General features: G+C 40.4%; 1 pseudogene; it reads right to left on the bottom strand.

Moving 5' to 3' along the window:
• Positions 1 to 6,878: 6,878 nt before the first annotated feature.
• On the bottom strand, positions 6,879 to 6,998 carry LOC129875378 (5S ribosomal RNA; annotated as a pseudogene).
• Between the last annotated feature and the right edge of the window lie 4,454 nt (positions 6,999 to 11,452).

Genomic DNA, 11,452 nt, shown 5'->3' with positions numbered 1-11,452 from the left:
CTGAGATTATAATTGATATTGCCCATAAAGGCATTTAGAAGTCACTCGAGATGACTACACTACTACTCGAGTCCTCCGAGAAAATTTTAATCTTCTTATATGGTCAAGTCTCTAATAATGATTTAAATTGCATATAGTTACTCACTACTCTACTCGTGTATATTGTAACACTTCTTTCCCTGAGTCCCGGGCCAGGATATGTTCTCGTGCACAGTTCACTGCATTATTCCCTGAGTCCCTCAATAGAGGGTCAGGATACGTGTATAGATATATGATGATGTGTTGTAATAAGGTGGTGATGGCACTGGGGCCATGATGGTTTTACAAAGATGATTCACCGGACCCCCGAAAGGGCCGGCTATATGATATGACTCGAACATGCATGTTTTTGTAATTCACAAAGTACAGGTACATGTTTCTGAATTGAAATCTTATCCCCTGTTTTTGTATCTCGGATATGCTTCTAGTTGTATTATATTATGTTTTACATACTCAGTACATATATCATACTGAACCCCTTTCTTGGGGGGCTGCGTTCATGCCCGCATGTACATATACAGATTTTGGGAGTCCGTCAGCTTAGGATTCCATGCAGCTTAGTTGGAAGAGGCTCCATTGTATCGGGGCCTAGTTTTTGGTACTGTCCACAGATGTATAAAAATTATTTCGTCCATTCAGGGGTACGGCGGGGGCCCTGTCCCACCATATGTTGTCATTTATGTGTTTAGAGGTCTGCAGACATGTATATGTGGGTTGTATATGTCAGTTTGGTTCAGTTGGTTCTATATGATATATTGTACATGTTGTTATATTATGGCAGCCTTGTCGGCTTGCGTTCCCTGTCATGTTGTGAAACAAACAAAAAGGGCTACAGGTATATGCAAATATTATCGCCCAGTGGGGCTCTGTTACATGATATTGTTTTATTTACAGTTCAATATGACCACAGCTGATAGATATGTGTACGGGGGGGGGGGGTCTAGGTCGGACTCCAGTCGCGACCTACGGGGTTGGGTCGTGACAGAAATGGTATCAGAGCATTTCGTCCTTGGAGTGTCTACAGACCGTGTCTAGTAGAGTCTTGGTTATCAATGTGTTGCGCGCCACATCTATAAACAGGAAGCTACAGGACATTTAGGATATTACCTTTCTTCTACATCTGAGAAATGCTATAGATCCGAGTCATAGAAAAATTTCTTATACTAATATTGGATCTTAATAGAAGGATGACACCAATAGAAGAAAGTAATTGACGACATGGAAAGTTACGAAGCACGCAGTTAAGTAAAGTAAAGCCACGGAAGATAACCGTCGGGTAAGATATTGAAATATAAAATTGAAACCTGAAAGGAAAGCAGACAGAAATTGCAACAGATGCAGTTTGAAGTTGGACATATGAGGTAAGTCCAGTATTTTTATATTATTGTTGACGTTGAAAGCCCTGTGTGGCTGCTATATGAGATGACATTGAAAGCCCTGTGCGGCTGTGATATGATATGTATATATATATGTTGGCCCTGTGAGGCATTGTTGGTATTTTTTGCGTGCAGGTTTTGGGGTAAGTAGGAAATGTAGAGGAAACTCTGCCAAAATTTTCCCAGAATGGGGAAAAGGAAATAAAACATAGATTTTTGAGATGTCTGAGGAGTTGATACCAAGTACCCCTACTGTGTTCAACTAAAGCTATAAGAGGTACCCTTTAAGTGGTCGATTAGGGGCACCCTTTCCACTTGAAGAATTTTATTTCGGAGGAACAAAAGCTTATTTAAGTAGTACAGTTCAGAATACGGTATCTCCAGCCGTATTTGTACTGTAGAAATATAAATAGAGGGCTCAGGGTGAAGGATAAGATGTCCCGCGAATGAGTTTCACTCTTTTTGGAAAAAATACCAAGCCTTCAACTCCTAATGGTAAATTAGATGAGTTATTCATAACTCGAGGATAAACTCAGAAGGAGACCAGGTAGGTCAAGTATTAGAAGAAGTACTATGATGTTTAAGAGGTTCTGATTTCTTCCAACAATGGTTGGAAAATGATGTTGTTACACCCCACACCTTTTAAACTCAGAATGTCTCATAAGTTCGTTGGACATTACCATATGAACCGGATATGCTACGACACTATCAAATGACTCCAACAAAGGGAGGATGTGATACCCCGTGGTAGAGAAGGTTGGAAGGGGAATCATAAGAGTCCGGAAGGAATAGGAGGCCAAGTAACGAGTCGTAGGACTCGACTTATCTACGTAAGCTGCTAATTTAGAAATCTTACATACGTGAGTTACTTGATTACATATCAAGCTTACGTAGCAAGGGTTTCATAGTCTCTTAAAGTGAGACGAGATTACGAACGAGATTACAAACCCACGAGAAAGAGAAAAAAAATTTCGCTGGGCAGCCAATGGGAGGGTGACACGTGGCAGCACCTGAGCAGGCAGGTGACCCACCTGCTTGGGGTCAAGTAGGTGACCCACCTGCTTGGGGGAGGTGGACCCCACTGCCACGTGGAAGCACCCCATTGGCCGCATGTTGAGGTGGCCCAATAAGGGGATGACACGTGTCACCCTTAGGGGGATGACACGTGTCACCTCATATATATATGTATATATGCTTCTTAAGCTGTTCATTATCCAGAAACAGCAGCTAACATAGAAAAAAAAAAATGTGAGAAGAGGCAGCCATGGTTGGAGAAAGTTTAAGGTAAGTTGCTTAATTTTCTTCCGTGAATTAATTAGCTACGGTGTTCCTTAAGCACGTGAAGATGTATATATGCATATATATGTATATTATGATGACTAAGAAGTCATTTCTTCAGCTGTACACTTGGGAAAAATTGGACAGAAACGTGAGAGGAAAAACGTGAAGAACCAAAAGGAACAAGGCAGCAACGTTTTTGAAGAATTAAAGGTGAGTTCTTCAATTTTCCTCCGTGAATTAATTATCTACAATGTTTTTCAACCATGTGGGGGTGTATACATGTGTCTTAGGATGCCTAAGGAACCATGGTTGCAGTTTACACTTGGAAAGAAATAACAGAAAGTTGAAGGAGAAAACGTTAAGAAATAATTAACCAACCCGTTTTTTTGAAGGGACTATTGTTAGTAATATAGGTATAACTTCTTGTGTACAGTTTCGTTTCGAATGATTTAATATGTTTTGGAAAGGTATTTCAGAGGCCGATAACTTTCGTTCAGACTCTAAAATCCATTTTTACTTGTAGCAGCTCGAAAAAGGGTGATGAAGTGTAAAGGAGGTACTGCCCAGATTTGGTTTTGGAAATTCTACACGGACAGCTGTAAGTATTTTGGTCATATCTTTTTGTACAAAATTGATGTAGGGATGATTTTAAATTTTTTGCGACCCTAAAACATATGTCTATAACTTTCATGAAGGGCGTAAATCCTGTTTCCCTCCATTACCCCTTCGAAACGAAGCGACAAGGTGAAACAGTAAACTGTCCAGATTTCACATTTTGGATAGTTTTGGCGAGTTTGACAAGTTGAACGTAAGGTAAGGTTTCTTCTTTAAATTTGAGCTTTATGTGTTCTGATGGAGCATGTTACACGCCCTATTGGTGGCTGGAAATATGAAAATGGCTTAGAAATACTTGGCGTTCGGAATAAACTAATTTGTAGTCGTTATAGTTGAATTGTTGTCGAAACAAAGTGTTGTTCTTGTGAGTTGCTCTGCAGGGGTGTGGCTTGTTGTTGCAGGGCCTGAATATGTCCTAATGTGGGTTAGGGTGCTTCTAGTCGAAGCCACATGACCCCTCGTTATGTATAATTAAAGGCGTCACAAAATAAAGGCTAGACGCCCTATTTTGATATCGTATTTTTGAATAAGTCATTTGGAGTGTATGTTGTATATTGTTGGTATGAATTGCTGCAGGTTGTTGTTGTTGGTTGGCTGTAGGTATTAGGTACCTAATTATAAATTTGGATAGGGCACATTATAGGGGAGGTGCTGCCCAATTTTCGTTAACGCCTTAACAAACTAAAGAACTAGTCGAGGAAACGACTAAGGGAATAGATTCCATTAGCATTAAGGCGTAACCTCAGATACTGAAAAGTTAAGAGTAGTTGATATTCGTATTACTTTATATTGAATAGGTTCAGAAGACGACGAGGCGATCAGGATAAAGGGTAACTCCCAAGAGGTATGTAAAGCTTTCTCTTGACATGTTTTGGTATAAGCTCGTACAACTATCTTTCTTTCCTTTTGGCAAGTTTTAGCCTTAAGTGAATTGTGTGTGGAATATGGGGATAATTCCATTCCCAAAACTCCAAGTATGCCTCATAGCCCCTATCCACTGCTTAGTATTGGAATTTCTGCAAGGATTGAGTATTGCCTAGTAAGGCTTCTACGTGTTAAACAATAGTGTATGGAAAGCTATCTCTCATTTCCCTTGATACGTATTTAGTACGGAAGTGAGATTATGATGCCATAATGATTCACCGAGGCCCATGATGGGCCGGGTATGAAATATTTTGTATGCAGATCCCATAGAGGAAAGTACAGACTATATATAGTTTATTCCCTTTCTTCTTCTGGCATGTCTTAGTTGTAGGTTAAACATGATATGAGTTTCGGGGTAACTACATTCTTAGCAGCTCTTATTTACGTCTGAATATCGGACTTTTATAATAATCGAACTATTTCCCTGGAAACTTTTATACGTTAAAAAGTAACAAATATACAAGCTCCAAGTCTTACAGACTATATGTTAACAAATGTTTCTGGTTCCATAAGCAATTTGGCTTTACTTTAGTACGTGTCTAAGGACCCCAAAACACTAGCTAATATAGCCCCTAATGGCATTTAAAGGGCATTTAAGGTGATTACATTACAATCCTGATTCTCAGACAATAGCTTAATTTTCTTCTACGGTTGAGTCTTCGATAATGATTTAAATTGCATATAGTTGCTCATTACTCTACTCGTGTATACTGTGACCCATCTTTCCCTGAGTCCCGGGCCAGGATATGTTCTCGTGCACAGTTCACTGCATTATTCACTGAGTCCCTCAATAGAGGGCCAGGATATGTGTATAAATATATGATGATGTGTGGTAATAAGGGGGTGATGGCACTGGGGCCATGATGGTTTTACAGAGATGATTTTACAGAGATGATTCACCGGACCCCCGAAAGGGCCGGCTATATGATATGACTCGAACATGCATGTTTTTGTAATTCACAAAGTACAGGTACAGGTTTCTGAATTGATATCTTATCCCCTATTTCTATATCTCAGATACGCTTCCAGTTGTATTATATTATGTTTTACATACTCAGTACACATATCGTACTGACCCCCTTTCTCGGGGGGCTGCGTTCATGCCCGCAGGTACAGATACAGATTTTGGGAGTCCGTCACCTTAGGATTCCATGCAGCTCAGCTGGAAGAGGCTCCATTGTATCGGAGCCTAGTTTTTGATACTGTCCACGGATGTATAGAAATTGTTTTATCCATTCAGGGGTACGGTGGGGGCCCTGTCCCGCCATATGTTGTCATTTATATGTTTAGAGGTCTGCAGACATGTATATGTGGGTTGTGTATGTCAGTTTGATTAAGCTGGGTCTACATGATATATGATATATGTTATTATGTTATGGCAGCCTTGTCGGCTTGCGTGCCCTGTCATGTTGTGATACAAACGAAAAGGGCTACAGTTTATGAAAATGTTATCGCCTAGTGGGGCTTTGTTACATGATATTGTCTTATTCACGATTCAATGTGACCTCAGCTAATAGATATGTGTACGGGGGGTCCAGGTCGGACCCCAGTCGCGGCCTACGGGTTTGGGTCATGACAGATGTACGATAATAGTTTATAATTTTCCACCGACTAATTGGGGAAAGAACTTCTAATAGAAGCACCTCAAAGAGATGTCAGGAACCAAATATATATACGAGTTAAAAGGGGGATATGTAAGTATGAACTGAATAGTGTGATACGAGTATATAGGGATAAAGTGGAACTACTAGTCAGAATCACATAGTACGCGTTGACTAAGTTAAAGGCCTGCGTTGAGAACGCAGTAAGAGCATGGGGCTTACGATATAAAAAAATGATGCGTGTACACAACGTCGCCCCAAAAATAGTGGAACCCTTAAGGGACGAGGATGGAAAACTTAAGGAACAAATGCTGCAACTTCTATTCGTCCCAAGAAACAAAGGATATAGGTTGGGACAAAGCCACTGCTTCAAGAAAACTTGGAATAGTTATCGTCGGAATACTAGTACTGCCTAATTGAAATTGAACGACTACAAGTACAAACAAATGAAAGTACGAGTACCCTCTAAAGGGGGGGGAGTTAATGAGAAAATGGCAAAAGTAAGGTAAAGGCAATTGATATGGGAATATATCTGAGACGAAAGTCTTAATTTCAATAAGGTATCTTGCCAAACCAAGTTAAAAAGGTTCGGAGGCTACCAATAGTTGGATGGAAGCCAGAATGCTACGTAAGGCAGTGTCAAGAAGGTTGTGACGAGACCCTGAACAACATAACACTAGAAGGTGACTGTGTATAGAAACGAAGGAAGGTAACCATGAAAGGGTATCAACTAACTTAAGAGACATTACAAAGGATAATGAAGGCATGCTAGACCAAAAGCCAAAACGTTGGTCATAGAGTTAGTCGCAAACGATGTTGCGATAGATAAATAACTAAAGGAAAATGAATAGAAAGCCTCCTGTGGTAGTAAATGGGGAGAACACAAAGTGAATGGAGGGTAATGGAGATAAAGGTCTACGCTGACACTGGATGCAAGATAACAGACGAAAGGACAGGGCAAAACATAAAGACTCGCGAGACAACACTGAGGTAAATTGGGAGCTAAGTTGAGTGCCCCACCCATTAGGGTAAGGATTACAATGAAACACAACACGAAAACTTCCCAGGGAGGTCACCCATCCCAATATTACTCTCGCCCCAGCACGCTTAACTTCAAAATTTGGATGGAACTTAATACGTTAGTGCTGGTATAATCACGCGAGATTGAAGCATCTGACTAGTAACGGAGAAACGAGATGAGATTATGTACCCGGAGTATTATAAGATAGGTAAAGAAAATCGTAACAAGGTCTTAAGAAAAACAAGAAGGATTAGCTATTTGCTAACTGATGACACACTTGAATGCCATAGCTCTTCAACATAGAACTAGTTAATGAGAGGAAAACCGCAGAATGGCTATATAGGCCAGTGGGCGAGGGAATTTCGACACCACTTGGTAGCCAACTCTGAGGGCAAAAAAGCAAAACCCAAAGGTAAGGGTACTAGCGGATGTAATTTACAAATGATAGGAAGCAGTGCCCAAGGTCGAAAATCCCACAATATGACCAGGACTACAAAACTCATTTTGCACTCCAGTGCCAGATGACTCTGGAGGGAATGTTACTTGTGGAATAACAATATTAGTCCCTACTCCTTCGATCAAAGGTTACCTAATCCGCTGAGAAGGTGTAAAATTATAGAGTAAAAAAAAGTGGTAGGACCTTACGGAGTCCCCACAGCTATTATCCCAAGCGAAGGAGCCCAAGTTACAACTAACTACCGAGAGGTGCAAAGATAAGTTAAGCCAAACTACCGAGATGGAATTAGTACTACGGGTGAAGTAAGACATGGCCACGATTGGACCAAAGATCTACCCCAACCTCGAGTGTAGGAAGGGAGGAAAAGCAGGGTAAGACATGAGGACTGGCGAGGTAACGCTAGGATGCTTCTTGTACCCTCTCGTATTCTTGTAAAGGTAAAAATGACACAAGCTAATGTGTCTAGAGTATTATAAGCGGGGGTAAGGGAAATTGTGAAAAGGTTTAAGTAAAACTAACTGAACTAGCTGGTTACTACAGGATAGCGAGCTTCTATGCCAAAACTCTTTTGGAATTACACCAGATCATGTTAGCAAAGCACAGAACGACTACGAGCACCGTTATATGGGGGGACTGCAACATTATTTGGTAGCCAACCCTAAGGATTGGAAAAAGAGGGGAAGAAGGACCCAAAAGATCGAATGCTAGTTAAAGTTCTGAAAAGAGTCGAGAAAGAATAGATGAGGCTAACGGTTCCCAAATTATCCACGTCATTACGCACCCATTTTATACTCGGTAAGAGTAGGGTGCTATATGAGTTGTTGTGATTAGGCTAATGAATCAGTCCATTTGCTTCCAATCAAGAGCACCTATGCTGCTGAAATTAGAGGGAGTTATAGAACATGGAGAATGGTAAGGTTCTGTGAGGTTTCCTCATCTCATATCCCAGATAAAGGGACTTCAATTATAATTAACGCCTTGAGATCAGTCCAAGGAGAGGTCAGGAGCACAGACAGGTCTTAGTACCGCATTTCTCCCTCGAGCTACTAAACAGACTGAGCGCACTATTAGACGCTAGAAGATATGCCACAAGTCGGGAGATTAACTTCGAAGGTAGCCGGAATGATTATCCATCACTTATCAAGTTTCCTACAATAATAATTACTACTCTAGTATTCCAATGGCCTCGACATGATTAAGCAAGCTATTGACTAAAAGCCCAGAGTCGGCAGGAATGATATACAGATAATCAATGTCGACATACAGAGTTCAAGTTGATGATTGGATGTTCATCATAGGGTCACTTAGAAAAGGAACTTGACCCAGAATATGTTAGACGGTATCAAGTTACTCATAAGGTGGGCAACGTGGCTGGTAAGTTAAGCTTACCACCTCAGTTGGAAACTATACGCCCAGTCCATTAGATACTGACGAGTCACCCAGGGTATATTCCATAAATGAGGTCCAGTAGATGGAATCCTATGAGGAAAATCCTACCACCATCCTGGATCGGCAAACTGGAAGATTGTAGACTAAAGACGTATCTTCCGTCAAGTTATGGTGGAAAAACCAAAACCAGAAAGAGGATGATTGGGGAACTGAAGAGAACATGGAATACAAGTATTTGCACCTGTAACCGATGTCTACAGGTAACTCCAACTCTTGAGCACTCGTATGTTAATAATATAGATGGGAATATATGTGATAGCATAAAGGAAAGGAACCCCTCTATAATTTATATAAAGTCTTACAGAAGGTTGTATTTAACATTCGGGGACGAATGTTCTAAAGGGGGGAAGGATGTTACACCCCACATCTTTGAACTCGGAATGTCCCTTAAGTTACTTAGAAGCTAGCATGTGAGCCACATAAGTTACGACACTATCAAACGGCTCTAAGGAAGGGAGAATGTGATACCCCATACTAGAGAAGGTTGGAGATGAAATCATAAGAGTCCGGAAGGAATTGGAGGCCATGTAATGGGTCATAGGACTCGATTTATCTACGTAAGCTACTAACTTGGAAGTCTTACATACTTAAGCTATTGGAGTACGTACCAAGCTTGGGTAGCATGGGTTACATAGGCTCTTAAAATAAGACGAGATTACGAACCTACGAGAGGAAGAAAAAACTAGTTTCCGAACTTACAAAAGTGAAGCAAGCAGGTGACAAACAGGCAGGTGACTCACCTACTTGGGATGGACCCCACTGCCACATGGCAGCATGTGATTGGCCGAATAAGTTGAGGTGGCACCCTAGGAGGCTGCCACATGTCACCCTAGGGGCTGCCACATGGCACCTTCTAAAGAGGTGAATATATATGTGTTAAGTGACTCTTAGTCACATTGTTTCATCCAAATCTACAGCCAAAAGAAAGGAAAAAAACGTGAAGAACACAAGGAACAAGGCAGCCACAATTTTGAGGAATTAAAGGTAAGTTCTTCAATTTTTCCTCCGTGAATTAATTATCTACGGTGTTCCTCAATTACGTGGAGGTGTATATATGTATATTACTATGCCTACGGAACCATGGTTGCATTTTACACTTGGAAAGAAATAAGAGAAAGTTGAAGGAGAAAATGTTAAGAACTAATTAACAAACCCATTTTTGGAAGGGACTGTCGTTAGTAATATTTGTGTAACTTCTTTTGTACAGATTCGTTTTGAGTGATTTAATATGTTTTGGAAAGGTATTTCATGGGTATATAACTTTCATTTAGACTCCAAAATCCAGTTTTACTTTTATCAGCTAGAAAAATGGTGATGAAGTGTAGAGGAGGTACTGCTCAGATTTGGTTTTGGAAATTCTACACGGACAGCTGTAAGTATTTTGGTCATATCTTTTTGTACAAAATTGATGTAGGGATGATTCAAAATTTTTTGAGACCCTAAGACATATGTATATAACTTTAATAAAGGACGTAAATCCTGTTTCCCTCCATTACCCCTTCGAAACGAAGTGACAAGGTAAAATAGTAAGCTGTCCAGATTTCACATTTTGGATAGTTTTGGCGAGTTTGACAAGTTTAACGTAAGGTAAGGCCTTTCCTTTTAAATGGGAGTGTATGGTATTGTTATATGGTGTATTACACCCCTTGTATGCTGCTGGAAGTTTAAGAATGTTGTAGAAATGCTCGACGTTCGAAATAAACTAAATTGGAGTCGCTAAAAGTGAATTGTCATCGAAATAAAGTGTCGTTCTTGTGAGTTGCTGCTGCAGGGGTGTGGATTGTTGTTGCAGGGCCTGAATATTTCCTAATGTGTGTTAGGTTGCTGCTGTTCTAAGCCACATGACCCCTCGTTACGTATAACTAAAGGTGTCACAAAATAAAGGCTAGACGCCCTATTTTGATATCGTATTTTTGAATAAGTCGTTTGGAGTTTATGTTGTATAATGTTGGTATGAATTGCTGAAGGTTATTGTTGTTGGTTGGCTGTAGGTATTAGGTACCTAATTAAAAATTTGGATAGGGTACATTACAGGGGAGGTGCTGCCCAATTTTCGTCGACGCCTTAGTGAATAACAAAACTAGTCGGGGAAACGACTAAGGAAATAGATTCCATTGATACTAAGGTGTAACCTAAGATGTTGGAAAGTTAAGAGGGGTTGATATTTATATTACTTTCATGTTGAATAGGTTCAAAGGACGGCGAGGCAAGTAGGATAAGGAATATTTCAGACAAGGTATGTAAAGCTTTCTCGTGGCATGTTTTGGTATAAGCACGTAGAGTATCTTTCTTTCCTTTTGGCAAGTCTTAGCCTTAAGTGAATTGTATGTGGAATGTGGGAATAATTCCATTCCCAGAACTCCAAGTATGCCTCCTAATGCCCATCCACTGTTTGATAATGGAACCCCTATAAAGATTGAGTATTGCCTGTTAAGGCTTCTACGTGTTAAAGAGTAGTTTATGAAAAGCTATCTCTCCTTTCTCTTGCTATGTACTTGGCATGAAAATGAGGTTATGATGCCAGGTTTGTTCACCGAGCCCTAGAATGGGACGGGTACGAAATATCCACATAAAGGAAAGTACATACTATGTATAGTTTATTCCCTTTCTTCTTCTGGCATGTCTTAGTTGTAGGTTAAACATGATATGAGTTCCGGGGTAACTCCATTCTTAGCATCTCTTATTTACG

The sequence above is a fragment of the Solanum dulcamara genome, chromosome 11 (assembly GCF_947179165.1).
Source record: "Solanum dulcamara chromosome 11, daSolDulc1.2, whole genome shotgun sequence".
Taxonomy (NCBI): Eukaryota; Viridiplantae; Streptophyta; class Magnoliopsida; order Solanales; family Solanaceae; genus Solanum; species Solanum dulcamara.
This window is presented reverse-complemented; position numbering and strand designations above follow the sequence as displayed.